This window comes from Mytilus galloprovincialis, chromosome 8 (genome assembly GCF_965363235.1).
Source record: "Mytilus galloprovincialis chromosome 8, xbMytGall1.hap1.1, whole genome shotgun sequence".
In the NCBI taxonomy this organism is placed as follows: Eukaryota; Metazoa; Mollusca; class Bivalvia; order Mytilida; family Mytilidae; genus Mytilus; species Mytilus galloprovincialis.
Window position 1 is genome coordinate 81,207,658 of NC_134845.1, and position 19,056 is coordinate 81,226,713.

The window sequence follows — 19,056 nt, forward strand, 5'->3', positions numbered from 1 at the left end:
AGGTTTTCCATGAAAGTGATCGGGACGGTGTCAGTTGCGATGTTTCCTGGTAGATAGTTCCAGTCGCTGATTGTTCTCGGTTACATGCTGAATTCGTATTCGGAGGTGTTGCATTGTGGCTGCATGATGCTGAATGTGTGGCTATGATGTGTATTCCTATTGTCGACGAAGAAGTATTTGAGGATTTCGATGGATACTTGGTGGTACAGTTTTGTCTTAGATAATATCAGGCAATTTGCTAATTGTAAAATTTCTATTCCAAGTTGAACAACGTGCAGCGTGACCTCCATCTACTATATTATTTAGTTGTTTACACCCATTTTATTTAGTTTGTGATATAAATTTGTCCATTGGCCAGCATACCACATAATCTTTTTTTTATATAGATATTGGAAATTAACACCGTATTTTGATGGTCATGCAAAACGATCGTTATACCGCAAATCATATGCACATTGTCTTATCTCAATAGAGGGCAAAAGGGGTTCCATTAACAGTAAATCTAGAAATAAAAAAAAATCAGTTAACAAGGGTATTTTTTTCTTCACAATAACAGTTCACAACAGTGTCAATTTATAGAAAACCGATAACAGCTAAAACGTCAGTTACAGTTAACAGCTAATATACCTGAAAAACAGTTAACAAAATTTATAAACAACTAAAACACCTCACAAAAAAGATCTTGCACCCCTTTCAAAATTCGAATTAAAACAAAATAGACTCAAATTTTCTCATATACAATATCCCCTTAGTGTATGTAATGTATATTTTCTATCAATAACTCAAAATGTTCAGCATCAATGATCTTGAATATTGGCCACTTTCAACTAAAAATAAAGGCACAGAACCAGGATCGTTTTACTTAATCCTCAGTACATCGTCAGGACAATTTCGTTTGGCGAATTTGCACGACTTTACAATTAAAATTGTTTGTAATATTCTCCACATAATACTTAGGATGTATCAGAGAATAATTAAGTAACAGAATGGTTGTTTTATTGTCGTTCTGATACAATGTACACAAACCCACCTGCACAGAATCAGAACCTATCAGCGCCAGTTAGGACCGAATCACCAGTACAGAACGTTCTTTCGCAGGACAACCTTACCCATCTTGATTATTTCATGTAATAAGGTTCATCTAAACACTTTAGCGGATTTTACACAAATTGAAAACAACACAAATTGAAAACAACTTGCATATATCTATGAGTTGTCAGGATTTAATACCATCAAAATTACTGTTTTGTCTGCATTCAGAGAAAATTTCATGGTGTAAACACAGCCATTTTTTTATGAAGTGTATAGATGAACCTCGAGTCAGGTCCAGTCCTTCCTCCCTAATTTCAATTCTTTTTATACACTTCTAAAATTCTTATATGAAAAACGGATTAACTGTACAAATACATGTTCTAAATAAAGGCAACAAAGGTATACCGCTGTTCGAAATACATATTAAATCGATTCTCTTGCAAATTTGTTAATGTTTCAAATAAGATCTTTTTTTTATTCTTTAATATTCTTTTAATATTTTTAGCGTGTCTATAATCTGTTGTATAATAAAATGTTCCCCTAGTACTTCATTAATTTTTGTCTCTCGATGTACATTTCACTCCTACTGAGTAAAATTTTATGACTTTTTTTTCTGTATGGCATATACTACATTTCAGTTTTTATTTTTTATATATTTCACATTGGCATGTTTAGCGGAGGTAACTCTAAAATGGTGTATTTTCTGAAGGAATCTACAAGGAATTTTCATATATTGTATTTTAACTGGAAAAAATACACGGTGATTCTATCTTTTCTTTTGATATTCTCAAAGCATGTTCTAACAGCTATCTTTTCTTAGTACATTTTACAACTCTATGATTAAGTTTAAAATATAATCACATTATAATGGTATTTCCTGTATAAAAGATACACCACTTGTCATTTTGTCACAACCTGTAGCTTGAAAAAACGCAAGGTAGGTGACCTATCATTTCTATTATATTTTTGAACATTTATTAATATATACTACGTTTTGACAAAGTATGAGCGAGACTTATAATTTTCCGCGTTTCGAAGTATAGAGGAAAATTATTGTACTAGCGGTTCTTTCAATATATGTATGGACACGTGATATTAATTGTAGTATCACGTGAATGGTCATTTCTCGTGGGTTAATTTCCCTATCAGACCATTCTTTCGCCAACTTCGAACTGGTCAAGTTCAGATTTAATGTTGGTTCATTATTGTTGGGCTTTTTCTTGTTTTTGTACTACAGTATATTGGTATTTTTGTTTTCTATTACACATTTTGATGATATTTTGTTTATGTAAACGTAAGCTAACTTTCAGTATTGTCCAAGTACACCTCTCGAGACGATCTTCCGAGCATTAGGATTTGGACACAGGTTTCCATATCGACTAACTTAAAGGTAACTTGGTTGTTGGTTTTTCCTGGCCAGCAGGTTCGTTTATGACGGAGTCAATGTTTTCGTTTCGTATTGAAAGCATTGTTTATATGTATATATATATATATATATATATTGTAACATGAATCTTCTTTTTTCCTTTGATCTTTTTATGGAATAACACAGAGACGACAAGCATGTACCAAAATGTATGCTCTAAATTGAAGCAACCAAATAATATTGCATGAAAGGTCACATGGGCCTATATAACTCAATGGGAAAACTGCCATGAAATAACCAACAACACTTTAACCAATATTGCATGAGTAAGCTCCGCCTCCTTATGAAAAGATTACGCCTACAAAAAAAGCACACACACAAATGTCAATTTTATTTGAATTCTTATAATAAAATACAAATCTTTAAATATGTGTAGGTTTTCTCCGCCAGACAGACCACCAAAAAAATGTAACGTCTACGCATCAATTTCAAGATAGAACCGAAAAAAAATACAAATTTTCCTTGTACTTTTGAACATAAAAACCCCAAAATTGAACATAACATATTGAAATGAAATTTGTTCAAATGCAGAGCTTAAAGTAAATCTCCTAGGTCAAATGTTTCCAAGTGGTAATAATCCACAGCTTGAGAAACACTCATGTTATAAAATGATTCCATATTTGGATGAATTTGCGACAGTCTAATATTCTCCTCTATTGTTGACGACGCGTTGGCTAACGACATGTCTTCCTCGACTTCTTGAAGAACCTGCAAAACAGTAAAAAATCGTTTTAAGAGAATAAAATAAATATATTTCCAAAAATAAAGGTCCAATATAATGGGGCATATAAATGACATCACATCACAGTAAAAATTTAGATTCCCGATTAAAAGCACATGCATTTTGAACATGGACCCCCCTTTTTGAAGCCCAACTTGAGGTAAAAACAAATATTTTCGCTTGGGGATCGTGTAGATAGTAGAAAAGGTATTGTTATCGACTGGTTATGATTTTTTAAGACTTGGCATAAGTTTAATATTGTAGTAAATTGTACATATGGAAAAATTAAAACATTTCTTTTTAACATTTTGGCAAAAAAGAGGGGTCCGTGCCTCAACAATTACATGACAATAAGCGTAAATCATTCTATTTCAATTTAAAAAAAATAATACACACCTGAGAGAGAACCAAAATTGTGAAATCATCGCTATGTTCATGTTCAAGCCAATCTGGTAGAGACTCTATGGGTAGAGAGAATGCGCCTGCCATCATCGTTTCCTTCAGAATCATGCGGTTTGTCAAATTTTCTCGCCAAACGGGATTTTTTTTTCTGCACGGACTGTCATGGGCGTGTCATTCATGTCACAAATCATTTATAGCAACGCCTTCCTCGTTAGCCAAATAAACTTCTCACGCTACGCGTTCGAAAGTTTATTTGTCTAACTCGGAATACTATGCTATAAATATAACTTATTGCATAAAATATTATGTTTGTTATGATAGATTATAATAAAATCCGGTGTCCTTCTAGTCTTGTGGGCGATCGGCAATTATAAATTGTGTTTGATATATTTATTGTTATAGATAAGTATAGTGTGTACTTTAAGATTCCCATACCTACTTATTTATTTATTTTCGTTTAAGTTTGTGCAATATTGGTATTCATAAATCTACCTTTACATGACACATGTTGTTTAAACAGTATTCGTTAATATTGCGGACAACGAATACATTTTAAATCAATCTATACGATATTATCAATTCTAAATGAAGACTTTTATAGATAAAAAATTCGATATGACATTTATTTAAAAAGGACTGTGTGGATTCTGTATTGGGGCACTCACATACATGCATCATGTGGCGGGGTTAAACATTTGAGTGGGATCACAGAGCTCCACCTAGCCTGGAACAGTGGTGTAATTGTACAACAAAAGACCGAACAATAAAAAATCAGTTTAAAAATGCTTAAGTCATATGTATCAGATGGAAACAAAGAAATACATCTTACAAAAATACAGTGTGGACGTATAAATCTATCATCCCCCAACCACAAACCTCGAAGATCCAACATGACTGAAAATTCATGAAAGTTCATTGTCCCTACAAGCTTTATTTAATGAAATATATCCAATTTATCTTTCAAAAAATGCATCACAAGATACAGTTAAATGTGCTTTTCATTTTGACGTACATGTTAAAACAACGACGTCAGGCTGAAAACTACTAGTAATAAAAAATAAAAGATTTCAGTTTTATTTTTTGGATTCTTTTGAACAAAAATAATGAAAATTGATAGCAGTTCTTTTTACCGACAAACTATTAGATAGATAACAATCTTGATTAAGTCCTACGTTTTACCTGATCGTTTGAAGAAAATTCAAGTAGCATCTGTCTCAACGAGTAGTGTTGTATCATAGTTACTATCTATTTATTTACCTATATCAAATTTCATATGACTACACCTTGAAATTAGAACAGGATGTTTTAGAATGACGAATATTTAGTACGATTATATGTGCTAAATACTGCTGGAGTTGTATGATTTTTCAGCGTTCTACACGCTACAATCCAAAAAGTAAGTAAAACAAATAGAATTAATATTGCATTACAGTTTGTTCCTATTGAAATGTTATGAAATCCTCTCAACTGTATACAAAATATTTTATAAAGAAATGTAAAAATAGTTTATGTGACTATGGCTGTACAAAGCTATTACCAAAATCATAATGAAACTAGATCCTTAAAGGTAAGACATCGAACGAAACATATTAATTCGATCTATATTTAATTTGTTTGTTTTTGATATGTAAACTGTCGATTCAATTGGTAAAAAACGTGTGTTTGCCTGCCTTCTGATACAGGCGAGTCCTGGTGTTATCAGGAAATAAATAAAGCTAATTTTTTTTGTATAATCTACGTAAAAATCATCATCAAGCACGTTTGTTTTTTTATGCCGCATGCACATCTTGATGCTTATAGACCATAACATACTGAGTACAGTTAATTAACTATAATGGAGATTTTGCAGTACATATCTGTAGTTGCCGTCACCTTGAATTAGCACCATGATTTTTCATGTTTTGTAATTTTTTTTAAAATATCAGCCGCGATCACTCGAGATGATGTTTTTCAATTAGCGGAAGAAACATCCTGTCAAAATATCCATTACTGTCCTACTGTTATTGTGTTTGCACTGTATAATCCTGACCTTCACATTTTTCAAGATTATTTACATTGTAAAACCGCCATCTTGGTTTCTATGAGAGTCTCTTATTTACATAACATTTGTTACTCTCCGGTAATATACTTGTCATTAATGATAAAATTTCCCGCGATTTTTGCGTAAAGATGATGAAAAGCTCCGAGAGACACGAGAAAAAAAAGCACGTGGAACTCCACGGCAACACTTTCGGTAATAACAATGTCGGACTTCCACCATACAAAATAATCTTGGGTTATGTGAAGGTCAGGATTATACAGTGCAAACACAATAAAAGGTAGGACAGTAGTCTATTTTTGGAGTGATATTTGATTCATAATTGAAAAACATCATTTTGAATGAATGCGGTTGTTGTTTAAAAAATTTTCAACCAAAAGCATGGTACCAATTTTACGTGACGGTGACTATACCAATTTTGAAATATTTCTTGATAAATGAATAATTGCAATATTTGAGATGGAAAGAAAAGAAATAAAAAAAATCGCTTTTTTCATTTTACAACATACAAATTGAAAAAAAAGATTAAAGACAGGTCAAAAACATAGTTCAGTATTAAAAAGTAAGTCAAAAACTTTAACGGGATGGTAGGACGACTAGATCGTCACTTCTCAAGTTTTATAAAAAAAAGTTTTGTTTGTTAAACATTATTCTAATGACAAATCTTTTTACCTGAATCTAGATCTATAAGATGTGAAATGTATTTTGTATTGTACTTATGTTTGTGTGTTAACAACAAAGGAATTTGGAATGTTATCAATTTCGAATGTGAACATTGATTACAAAACTTTATAGAAATTAGATAATCGATGAAATGAATTTATAAAAATTAGGACATTAAGGATACGAGATTAAATGTCACAAAGTTAAGAGGATGTTTGCTGCATTTTTTTAAGGAATTAAGTTTTTTGTATTTTTGAAACAGATTTGTTATTTTTGTTAACTAAAAAAAATGCTTTCCTGTAGCACTTGCATATTTTGATGTGTATGCAATTAGATTGGAATTAAACTAAAACTTACAGTTGAAAGTTAATTTTCTAAATATTTTATACAAAATCAATTGTAAAGAGACTGAGTTATTATGGTTAGTCTCTGGTGGTTTTGTTCATGACCAGTAATATACTTTGCTTAATCATTCAAAGAATAATTTAAGAAATCATTGAGAAAACTCGTTTAGTCAATTGTTGAATTTTAGTAAGTTTTGTTTTCTTGCCAGATCTATCAATGTCTTACAGTTTATTTATCAGGAATAAGCATCCAAATCCAAATGTGTGGATTGTAGCGAGTAAGACTCCGAAAATGGATTAGCTATATTTTTTTAAAAAGCGTTTTGTGAATCTAAAGGTTCAAACTTCCAAACAAAAGTTCGCTAGAAGGAAAATATTTATTTTTATGTCCAATTTGGATGTAAAAAATCATTATGTATTGAGATATTATTGAGTTTTGTTTGCAATAAATTTGGTTGTAACTGGTACAGGTTAATTAAAGGAAAAACAAACACACTCAATTCATTAAAAATAATTGTCAACATAAATGTTTATTTTCTATTTTCATTTCTACTTTCTTTCATATGGTCTTTTCAAAAAGTGAATTTTCATTTTTATGCAATTATCTATTAAACATTTTTAAAATTTGGCAGAGCTTTTTTGTGTTTGTTCCAGGTAAATATTTTATTCATTGAAAGAACCGTTATGACATAACTAATTTTTACGTATAGTCTGCTTGCGCTTATTAAAACCGGTTTTCTTATTATCACCCGTTAAAAGAAACCAACAATTTGTTATCCAAATTTCTTGTTAAAAACTCCAAACAGTAACATATATTGACCGAACTGTCCAAAGACTCCATTTCAAAGCTACTACCCTATAATTATTTTTTTTATGTATATCTTAATTGTAAGACATAAGTGAACGAGATTCCGTGTCTTTTATTTGAAAAAAAAACCACCACAAATAAAGTCAAGTTCAAAGGATAATGTTATATTTGTAACCTTTACTTTATCTAATGATCACCACTCAACAGAAAATATGTATAGATTTGATAAAAATTTTTAATAAATAAATTGTTTGCTTTCAAATGTCACTAGTCAGGAGTCTCTGGCCTTTGTTAGTCTGGTTTGACTTTTAATTTTAGTTCATGTATAGATTTTTGAGTTTAATATGACGTCAATTATCACACCAATACATATTTTTGTTTAGTGGCACGCTGAAGCATGCCCCTGGGAGCGGGACTTTTTCGCTGTGTTGAATGTCCATTGATGGCTTTCGGCTGTTTGGTAGCTCCCTGGTCGGTCTATTGTCTCTTTGACATATTTCCCATATCTATTCTCATTTTTTTTTTCAAAATTAATTGGTTTTATGAAAAAGATAATTCAACGTCTAAAGGGCTTTACCCTTTCATTTTTAAAAAATGAACTTAATAGTAGAAGCCAGCAACCATCTACATATTTTCAAATCTAAATATCTTTCATTTCAGTCTAAACGTTTATTCGAACAGAAAAAAGTAAAAAAAATGGACTATTTTATCTCATCCGATTTTGAGACATGCACGAAAAACTGTAGCTGTTATACAAGACTGGATCGTTAACCGGAAACAGCCTTACATTTTGAACTACTTTCCCATAGAAAAACCTAAAACTATATATTTTTAAAATCCGTATCAAGAAACGTATCATATGTGACTAGAAATTGTATAAATTGAAAGAATCAACTAAAGTCTTTGGATGGTGTTAACTTCCCACTAACAACATAAACAATTACCTTGATTACACTATTCTCCATAAAGAATTACACTATTCTCCATACACAATAACACTATTATACATACACAATTACACAAACCCTGTGCCATTACACCATACACGTTACACCTTTGCACTATACACCTTACACATGTACATTACATCACACACCATTACCTATTATGTCTACATCATCCGCAATAACCCTTAATGCAATTAATTTCAAAGAAAGCTTGCGACTACAAAAGTATTTATTTATTTAAAAAAAAGAATTTTATCACCATATTGTAAACTTATGTATAAAGTTAAAAATCAGTTTTTATCAATATTTTGCGTAGTTTAAACTTTGATTAATTCATTCAAACCATTCCCGATCGTACGTAACACCTTCACGTTATTCCTTATACACAATTACATCATTCCCTTTACACAATACACCATAGCACCATACACCTTCTACCATTACACCTTATGCCATACACTTTTTTTGTGGGAAGTTACCACCATTTAAGGGATGAATAAATCCTCTTCTGTTTAGCCTAAGTATAAAAACATATACATATTGGAATAAGCTAAAAATTTAAATACCGAAAGTACGAAACTGCAATGGAAATTCAAGTCGGAAGGTCCATTATCAAATGGCGCAACAAATCAGCCAAACACTTCATACAATGTTAAACGAAAGGAACCCATTTGTCATATTCCTTGGTATAGGCATTTCCTTATGTAAAAAATGGTGGATTAAACCTGGTTTTGTAGCTAGCTAAACCTCTCACTCGTGTCATAGTCGCATCTAAGTCCAATATAATGACAACTATGAGTGAACAAAACAAACAGACATATCAAGTAAAAATGTCAAACACAGGGGTATTTCAGTTATGAAATCGGATTTCATAATTATGATGTGAGCCAGTCCATGCGAAAAGGTACAAAAACGAAAATTTTACGAAATTCTAAAAAGTGTGCATAATTATTGGTAGTAGACTTGTGATTTATAAAACACATTTACTTTTCCTTATATCCTTAAGCTGTGAGCTACACGCACCTGCAAGTGTTGAGACCCCCCCCCCCCCTTCCCCGCCTTTTAGTTTTATCATGATTTTTAATGAATTATTTCATATATTTCAATTATTTTCATAATACAGTTTAAATGGCTAGATTTGCCAATTGATAATGTTAACCCCGGTAGCAGTGGGGATAAGGCTCTCGCTTACGATGCGGATATCAATGCAATCAGACCAGGCAACGGTTCGAATCCCAAAAATTCAGATATTTCTACGTCTTTTGCTGTTTTAATTGACCAATTTGGGATAGAATTGACAATCTTATGAATGTTTACATTAATGTATTTTTTTTCGGATAAAATCGTTTTTCAAAAATATTATAACAAACTTTGATAGTTTGTCCTGTAAAGTTTACCAAAAGGCTTTTTGTACCTTTTCGCATGGACTGGCTCATATGTTTCATTTCATTGGATTCAGTTTACGATAATATCTTTTGACACGTACCTTTTATTTTATATCCTAGCTCATTCTTTAAGTGAATTTTATTTGAGTTTTTCTTTCCTTGTACACGTTAGTTTTTCTTTTTCAAGATGTAGAAATTCTTTATATGATGTCGAATAACAATTGCGCCTTTTATTTTACTTCATCTAACACTTTTCTTCGTAAGAGTGATCTCTCCGAGCGCTGTTTGTATGATGATAACTATTCCAACGCAATCGTACAGAAAATTCACAAATTTATTTCCCAAATTGCTAATTATATCCTCAGATTTTTCAATTCAAGTTCATCAAAGAAATTCATATGAGAGCGATTTTCATTTGTGTATATGACATAAGTCATAAATTCAACCGATTAAGACCTCTAAAGGAAATTTGAGGTCAAGGACTTATAATTTATTTTTAATTTTGATTGAATTTTGCATTCTCTTACGAATGTTTATACAAATAATAATAAAACGATATAATGCATGCATCATTGTGTTTACTGAAAAGTAATGGTTCGAAGGGTATGTTTTAATAGATATTTTTGCATTTGATGTTTTCTAAATGAGTTGTTTGGAAATATTATTACTCATTTACTAAACATGGTAGATACCTAGATATTTTGTTTACATATTATTTCGTAATGCTCTTGAAACTGATGTTAAAGTCAAATGCGAATTGACGTTCTATGTTTTGTCTTTGCTCGAATTTATTGAATTTCATTCTGATCCGTGGTAAAGACAAAGTTCATAAGTGTGCCGGAGAAGAGGCGTACGCTAGCAATAGGATATTCAAACTAGTTTGTAGAAAATAAACTGACAATGCTATGGTACACAATTGAAAAAAATTATTTCAACCTAAAACTTATTTTAACAGTTTATACCTTGTATTACATTTATGTTACATGCATTACTTATTTCTGTGAAATTGTTAACGTAATTAAAATGATTCCATATTCATGTGTTATTCACGTGAATAACTTCAGGTTAAACTAATTGAAATAACCTTAATCAAAGTTCACGTGAACAATTTAAGTTTAATTTAAACTTAGGATTTAGGAGAGAAATTTTCAATAATTGAGTTAAATTTTTAAACATGCAATACAAATACCTTGAATTTGACACATGTAAAATATATTATATTTACTTTTTAATATAAGAAATCATTTGAAAGCAATCATTTGTTGTGTCTTGAGATTTCTACTTGGGAAATATAATCATCAAATGATTAATATTAATCTTTGTGATAAACATGAATGATCACTCTTGATACACTTGTAGTGGATTAAATGAAACAACAACATAATGTTGAATTTTATATTATATATTATTTATATTCATATCTGGTAGAGTCATCAGGATGGAATTTGGATATGTATCTTTTGTTTAAAATACCTAGATTGCTAAGTAATATTGTTCGACTAAATGATTCATTAGTAATATTCCTATGATTATTATAAAATTCAAAACGGAAAATTCGGAGTTAAATTGGAAAACCAAAAGTTCAAACACAACAAACGAATTGATAACAACTGTTCTATTAATATTCGTGACTTGGAACTTTCATTTTCGTATGTAGGAAGTGCTGGATTAAACCTGGTTTCATACCTAGCTTACCCTCTCGCTGACGTGAGAGTCGCATAAAATTTCATTATATTGACAACGTTGTCTGAACAAAAAGGTATATAGACAAAGAACAGGAGAGAAAATGAAAGACAAGAATACAAAAACCCCAATACAGTACAACAACAGAATGACGGGATGTAAAAATACAAAGATTAACAAAAAGGCATATGGACAAAACGCATTGAAAAAAAATCAAAAGACCAGAATACAAAAGTTTCACCGATAACACAATAACACTATGCGGGATGTATAAGTACAGAGCCACGTCAAATAGTAGCATATTAATCTATTGTAATAAAAATTCATAATATCTAATAAAATTTGTAGATTTAGCTAACAAGGTCCTTATATTTGTATAAAGTAACATTTGTTTATAGTGGACAGTTGTTTTAACGTTAAATAAGCTACAATTAAAAATTACTTGCTAGTCCCTCTCTGTGATTACCTTTAGATAACTCTGGATCATTTCTCAATCAATCTATCATGAAGGGAAGATAAATATTACGAATTTCAATCATAGTCTTTTTCAAAAATGATGAACGGTTCTTTATATTGGTATGTAATTATTTTAAACGTTTCAAATTTACGAAATTATATTCGTACATCAATGTGTTTGATACACCAATAACAAAAACTGAAATATATTGAATTGATACATTTTGTTACTATTCAAAATTATATCAGAAACCTAAATTTAATTATAAGATAATGAACATGTTAAAGGGCGACAATACTCGCATAACTTTTTCGAATTGGCACATAATACAACGGAATGTCACTCTTGCATACAAATGTCACATCAATATAATTAATTAACTGTGAAATCGCGCTCCACCTTCAATGATGATTCTAAATTATAAATATAACCAAAAGTTGTTAATCTATAGATAGTAAAGACTAATGAAATCTAACCCACTGTTAAAATATTTCTTTGCATTTTTTTTAAAACTTCCTCAGTAAAATGCTTGAGCCACTTGACTTTCATAGCTCATAATTAACGTTTTTACACAATACTTAAATAAAATAGCTAAAGATTATTCGCTTCTTAAAGTGTAAGACGCAATAAAAATCGTATGCTTGCACCATCTTACCCAAAAACAGATTTGATTAAGTTCTGAACATTTCGACATTTCTTCGTTAAAACCGGTTTTAAACAAATCACAAGTACGTGTTAAGATCCGACTAAATACCTATATCCCGATATCGTCAGGTAAATTTGCTACAAATAGATATCACAAAAAAAACAGACTTAAAAGTAAAGGAATATTCATAATGACATATAAAATATACAATTATAACACGTACTGTAAACCAACTTATTTTCACGGATACATTATTTCGCGTTTTAACCATTCTAGTCCTTTTCGCGGCTATTTGATTTCGCGATTTTCCAATTAACTTGATTTTTTTATAAGGAAATATCCAAGTTCTACATATTCGTGACGATTTCAATTCGCGTTATTTTTCTTCTCGCGAAATTCGCGAAAATAAATCGCTCGGGAAAATAAGATGGTTTACAGTAATTAACACGATAAACAACGTCAGTGCCCTGAGTCTGTATCATCATGTAATATTATGAAGTTGATACCGAAAGTTTATCAACAAGGTCTTCGTACCTTTCGATGAACTTCTTTGAGAAACAAGACAAGACGTTCTTTGATATACTCTTGGTTCATCAACTACCTTTCAGACCCTGGTGACGCTTTACAAAGTCTGAGTAGCAAATATGATGGATATATACATATACGATATGCAGGTGTAGCAGTAAATTGCTAATAAGGAGGGGATAAGTTGATAATTTCAAAATTTAAATCGTCTCGTTTTTCATAGATTCTGGACCTAAGATGACTGTTTATTTCAAATTCGATGTATAAATTTAAAAATGAGGCGGCGGAAGCCATGTCTGTTGTTACTACAGTTTCTAGTTCTGATATATTAATGGAATCCAATCAGAAAGTTTTTAATAACAAGAACATCATCAATATATCTGAATGTGAAATTAAATGCTCTGGCTTCTTTGATCTTCTTGTTTTTGACAAGTGTCTGAAAGAACCCCGACTCATATTAAAAGAAGAAGACTTTTAACGTCTATAGGTCTAGGTGTTTTCTTCGACAAGAAAAAACTTAACATATGCATTATCTGACTTATATACTGTCAAACAATATTATTTTTTATAAAGATTTGCAAAATTTAGTATCCTCTAAAGTGGGGGTATTCCATTTTAATGCGGTCAGGTTTTTATACGCCCTATGGCTTATTTAGAATGTGAAATAAAACTCACTTATTAATCTAGATAAAAACCTTTTTAAATGTATTACCCCAACACAATAAAAATATTACTGCAACCACGTGAAGAAGCTCATCCGATAACAGTGTATGACAATTACAAGACACATTGTGAGTTAATTGTTGTACCAACTTAGTTTATGGAAAAGAGGGGTGGGGGATTTCTTTTCTATTTTTAATGACATTTCTATCGCGAAAAAGTTGTTATTTTTTCAACAATCTTAATTGAATGGAATGAAATATTCAGAACGATTCTCTTTGAATAGCATTACATTATTCTAACATATAATAAGAATATAATTATGAACCCTCCCCACCCGACCCTATTGTGAGTTACGTGAATGCTATTCAACAGAATATAAATTTATCTTATTATTTTACTCTCCTTTATTAAAAAAAGCCAGTCCGCATTGGAAAAGATGAAAAAGAGAAAAGATCTTTCCTTAATCTTTCCTTTGCCAACGAAGGTCTCGATGGCGTCAACTAAGGCAATATCCTTCATCATAAATTATTTCAATCGAAAACACCTCCTTATTTCAAAAACCAGTATGTACCAATCATTTCTTATACCTATACCAAAGCTATTACAACTAAATTTTCAATTACAAACACGTTTTGCAGGATCTCAGTATTGACAACTTCAAGTCTAAACCTCCTGATTGCACTTATGCTAGTTCCCAATTCACATATAATCCGGCTGGCCACGTTTGTACCGGTGACCTCATAATTGTTAATAACACTTCCCTACGAAATGTGTTATCGAAAGGTCCAAGATATCGTGAGCCGAAATCCATCAATTTTGATGGATTTAGTCGAGGATTATGCCAGGCAATGGACTAAACGTGAGAAGGAAGACGTAGATACCCTTTCCGAATGGACTAAGGCAGTGAGGTCGTTGATTCAAATCAGAATTAAGAAACTGAATGGGTCTATCAATGCTCATGCTACGTCAATCTTTAAAGACCCTAATGCTGCAAAACACTTATCCTACCTTCATGATTAAAATGTTGTTGTCCCCGCAGATAAAGCCCCAAACAACATCGTTTTTGTGTGTAAAACTCATTTCATTAACTGCTTGATACACGAATTAGGTATTGACAATTCACTTGGAAACCCAACATATACCCTCACGACACTTACCAAAGAAGAAATCCTGGATAATCATAGGTCTGTTCTATGTTCCTTTGTAATTTCAACCAAAGATGATGAACTGGATCTTCCATCACTGTATTGGATACTTAAACTGCATAAGTGTCCATACAAACAACGGTATATTGCTAGGTCTTCCAAGTGCTCCACGAAACCTCTATCTAAATTATTATCAACATCTATTTTATCAACAATCAAAGACGGGCTTCAAAGTTATTGTGAAACTGCCTATTCTAGAGGTGGCGTGAATCGGATGTGGTTACTTAAAAATTCCAAAGATCTTTTAGAGTGCATACAATCTAACTCTCTTTCATTTTGTAATAGTATTAAAACTTTTAACTTTCTACACTTTATACAAGTATTCCACATTCCAAACTAAAAGACTAATTGAAAGAGTTGGTGTTGCTTTGATTCATAGAAAATAATGGCCAACGAAGATACAAGTATCTTGTCCAAGGAAGGAATAAATCCTACTTTGTAAAGGATCACTCTGATTCAAACAAATTATTCTCTGAAACTGACATTATCAAGATGCTTGATTTTTTATTGACAACATATTTGTTACGTTTGGAGGACGTGTTTTTCAACAGACTATCGGCATTCCAATGGGAACGAATTGTGCCTCTCTTCTTGCCGACTTGTTTCTTTATTATTATGAGGCTGACTTCATACAGGATGAAAGATAAGAAGTTAGCAATATCTTTTAACTCTACTTTCCGCTATATAGAAAGTTATATATATATATGTAGCGATAAATTAACAAAACTTCACGTTATATTTGTTTTTAGGATTAAAATGCGGGCAATGACTATTTCTTTTACACCTATCATCGATTGAACTTTAAAAGATAAATTCCAAAATCGGCAACAAAAAACTATCAACGAATATAATTTTAAGTAAATTATAGATTGCATTTTTATCAAGGAAAATAATGACCTGACACACAGGTAATTATTTTATGCCTTGGAGCAGATTTCTTTGAAACATGGTATCGTCCGGGTTGATTCTGAGACAGAATGACCTGTAGTTCTGAAAGAAAAAAACTCCATATAGGTATATAAGAACACATGTTTACCTTCAAATTATTTTGAACTTCTTTTTAACGTAAAGATTGCCGTGACATTTTCAAAAAGGTTCTTAGATACCTTAATGACCTGTGATTAGAAATAGCCTACATGGCCATCCGTATTGTCACTATCGTATCTATTTATAGTTACACACGTTCAGGTGTATATTGACAAGTAGGCTAGCATATTTTAATGCACTCCTTTTAAATTTCTTATACAGGAATAAGAAATGTTTTTCATTCACAAAATTTGTGATAACAAGTCTCAAATACATTTTCTATTTTGATGTAAATTGTACGTAACTACTTGGCAAGAATATACTTGTACACCTTCATACATCATTACCATCAACATCAAAAAAGATATTCTTCTCATATATACTTCTTTATAGAGATTCATTCTATATATTAAAAACACGTTCTGTCCACTATTGATACCCTACAATAGAAAAGAGGACAACGATAAAATACGTAGTATTAAACCAACTTGTTTGTAAACACCTTGAACGTGAACAGGGTTATCAGTTTTACAAATTAAATCTAAACATTCTGGACAGATTTAAACGAGATAGACACCTGGCTTATAGGGAAATAATACCGGTATGATATACCTGCACAGTTGCAATGTCAACTTTAAGCAATGTCAACATATAAGTAAACATAGTATAAGTCTACACAATAAAAAACAGGCCAAGTTAAATAATTATAATAACTGCAATATCATAACAGTTGTGAATCCAGGAGTAAAAACAAACACATATATAGGATGAAAAAATTACATTATGTTCTCGTAAAACTAATATATCAATTGAAGATACAATATATATTTCCAATAAAGCAAACTTCACTGCATGTGGTAACAACAGCAGACCGAGTTGTCTGATACTTTGTGAAGGTGTATTTGATTTTTGGACAATATACATTGTCAATGCCAGAACAAAATGTATGTTAAATATCAGAATAACTACATATATATTGTGCAAAAAAGAAACGCTTTATGAATATATTTGATGAACATTGAACCTTACTGTCCCAAGTTAACGAGATAACTAGAACATTTATGAAATTCCCATTTTCGTACACTCAATGTAAGTTCAACTAATCATCTTTTGAAGGTTTGTGTCGTTTGATTGCTGTGTCGTGTATACTTGTTTTATCTATACACACTATTTGGGTTTGTGGAACATATATTTCAAATACACCTTTCTTAGAACAACTAAATAAAGGGAACAGTAGTTTACCGCTTTAAAAAGTCATAAATCGATTGAGAGAAAAAAATCCGGGTTATAAACTTAAACTGAGGTAAACAAATCAACCATAAGAGGAAAACAACGAAACAACAGAAACACTGAAATGCAGCAAAAAAGAAAAACGACAATGCAACACACACAGAAAATAAATAAATTATTATTCTGAGCATGTCATTAATGTTTTACATTCTTTATATTGCTGTATATCATATTTGTTTTTCTTTCAATGTTGTGTACATAAATCAGGCCGTTAGTTTTTTTCCATTTGAGTTGGGTTAACTTATTTTCGAAGGCCAGACCTGGGGTCAATTACATGCCAAAGTGATTAATTACAATGCAATTACATTGATTTTTAAATGTAATTAATTACATCACAACTACATCAAATTTCCACTGTAAATAATTACATTTCAATTACTTTTGTCCATAGAAATGTGTAGAGCTTCATTATTTTGTTAAAATAGCAACAGTCTAGACAGTTAAACTATTTGTGGATGATTATTTCTACTTTTAAAAAATAATTGAGCTGTTTTAAAAAGGTTGTCTTTTGTACCTTACGTGAAAATTGAATTAAATTTGAAGCTTCTATCTACAATAGAAGATGTCATGGTAGCATTTTTCCAGACTTGTCTTTTGGCAAGACAAAATAGTTGAAGTATATTGGACTCCATTAATTGTAATTTTGAAGAACGTATTCAAATAGTATCCATCTGAACATATTTTGACATAAATATTTGAACACCTAATGATAATTACATTTTTATATGTCCCTAGGTCTGTTGAAGGACATACGCTAACTTAAAGTTTTAAATGTCTGTGTCATTTGATCTGTTGTGGAGTCTTATTTTATTGCAGTCATTTCGATATTTATATAAATGTTATCTCATACGAAGAAAAAGTAGGACAAAATTTGTTTTTACAATATGTGAAAGATATGTCTTGTACAAATAATATGTTAGTACAAATATCTTTGTCTCGGAAACTTCTAAACACATAGTAGTTCATCATGCGTTCCAAATAATTAATTTGATTATTTATGACCTTTGACCAAAGCAAACACATTGCGTATTATGTAAAAATACAAGTGTATTGAAAAGAACATTTATTAAGCATACCTGGATATGGAAGTGCATCCGATCGGTGTAAGGTCATGCATGATCACTCTCAAATTTGCAGTTGATATTGTACTATATGTCCGCTTTATTGCCATTTTTTTCTCATGAAAATAAAATATGCGTTTTCAGTCACGTATCACCTTCACTGGTGATCCAATGGATGGATCTGTCTTAGAGTTGTCCATTGTTTAGACGTACTCATGTATATAATATACAAATGTATATAATGTATAATAAATTCATGGTAAGCGTTATTGTTCATTATTAATGTATTTAAAAAACAAAAGGATGTAGTACTCAGAGTACCAGAGTCAAAATGACGTGGACGGTTAGCAACTATAGATCATAGTAAAGCTTTTAAAATTAAGCAAAGCAGATACCAGCTATGAATGATCTAAAATGATACACATAAAACCTTTTAAACGAGAAAACGAAAAGCCTGATTTCTCTAAGACAATAAACAAAATCAAATATCATAACCTGCAATAAACGACAAGGAATGAATCACATATATATATTTAAAAGAACGATATATTTTAATATAATTCTTCACAGTATGAGAGTTTTCCTATGACAAAAATATATACAAGAATGAAGAACAGTTAGTATCAATTTATCTAATTTTGAAAGAAAGAAATTTATGTTATACATTATATCAATGAATGTATCCCTTTGCATGGATAATCTCCCTAATAACAGGCTATTAACCTTCCGGAGCA

At 31.1% G+C, this 19,056-nt stretch overlaps 2 long non-coding RNA genes across 2 annotated transcripts in view; one reads left to right on the forward strand and one right to left on the reverse strand.

Annotated features, from left to right (window-relative positions):
- Nucleotides 1–2,776: 2,776 nt before the first annotated feature.
- LOC143043567 (uncharacterized) lies at nucleotides 2,777–3,868 on the reverse strand. Its single transcript, XR_012968472.1, has 2 exons — nucleotides 3,576–3,868; nucleotides 2,777–3,166 (listed from the first exon to the last, which is right to left on the reverse strand). It is a non-coding gene; the product is annotated as an uncharacterized LOC143043567 (long non-coding RNA).
- Nucleotides 3,869–4,864: 996 nt separating this feature from the next.
- LOC143043568 (uncharacterized) overlaps nucleotides 4,865–19,056 on the forward strand; it is a 52,703-nt gene continuing 38,511 nt past the window's right edge. The window contains exon 1 of the long non-coding RNA XR_012968473.1: nucleotides 4,865–4,977. This is a non-coding gene — a long non-coding RNA (uncharacterized LOC143043568). The remainder of the gene's footprint in view (nucleotides 4,978–19,056) is intronic.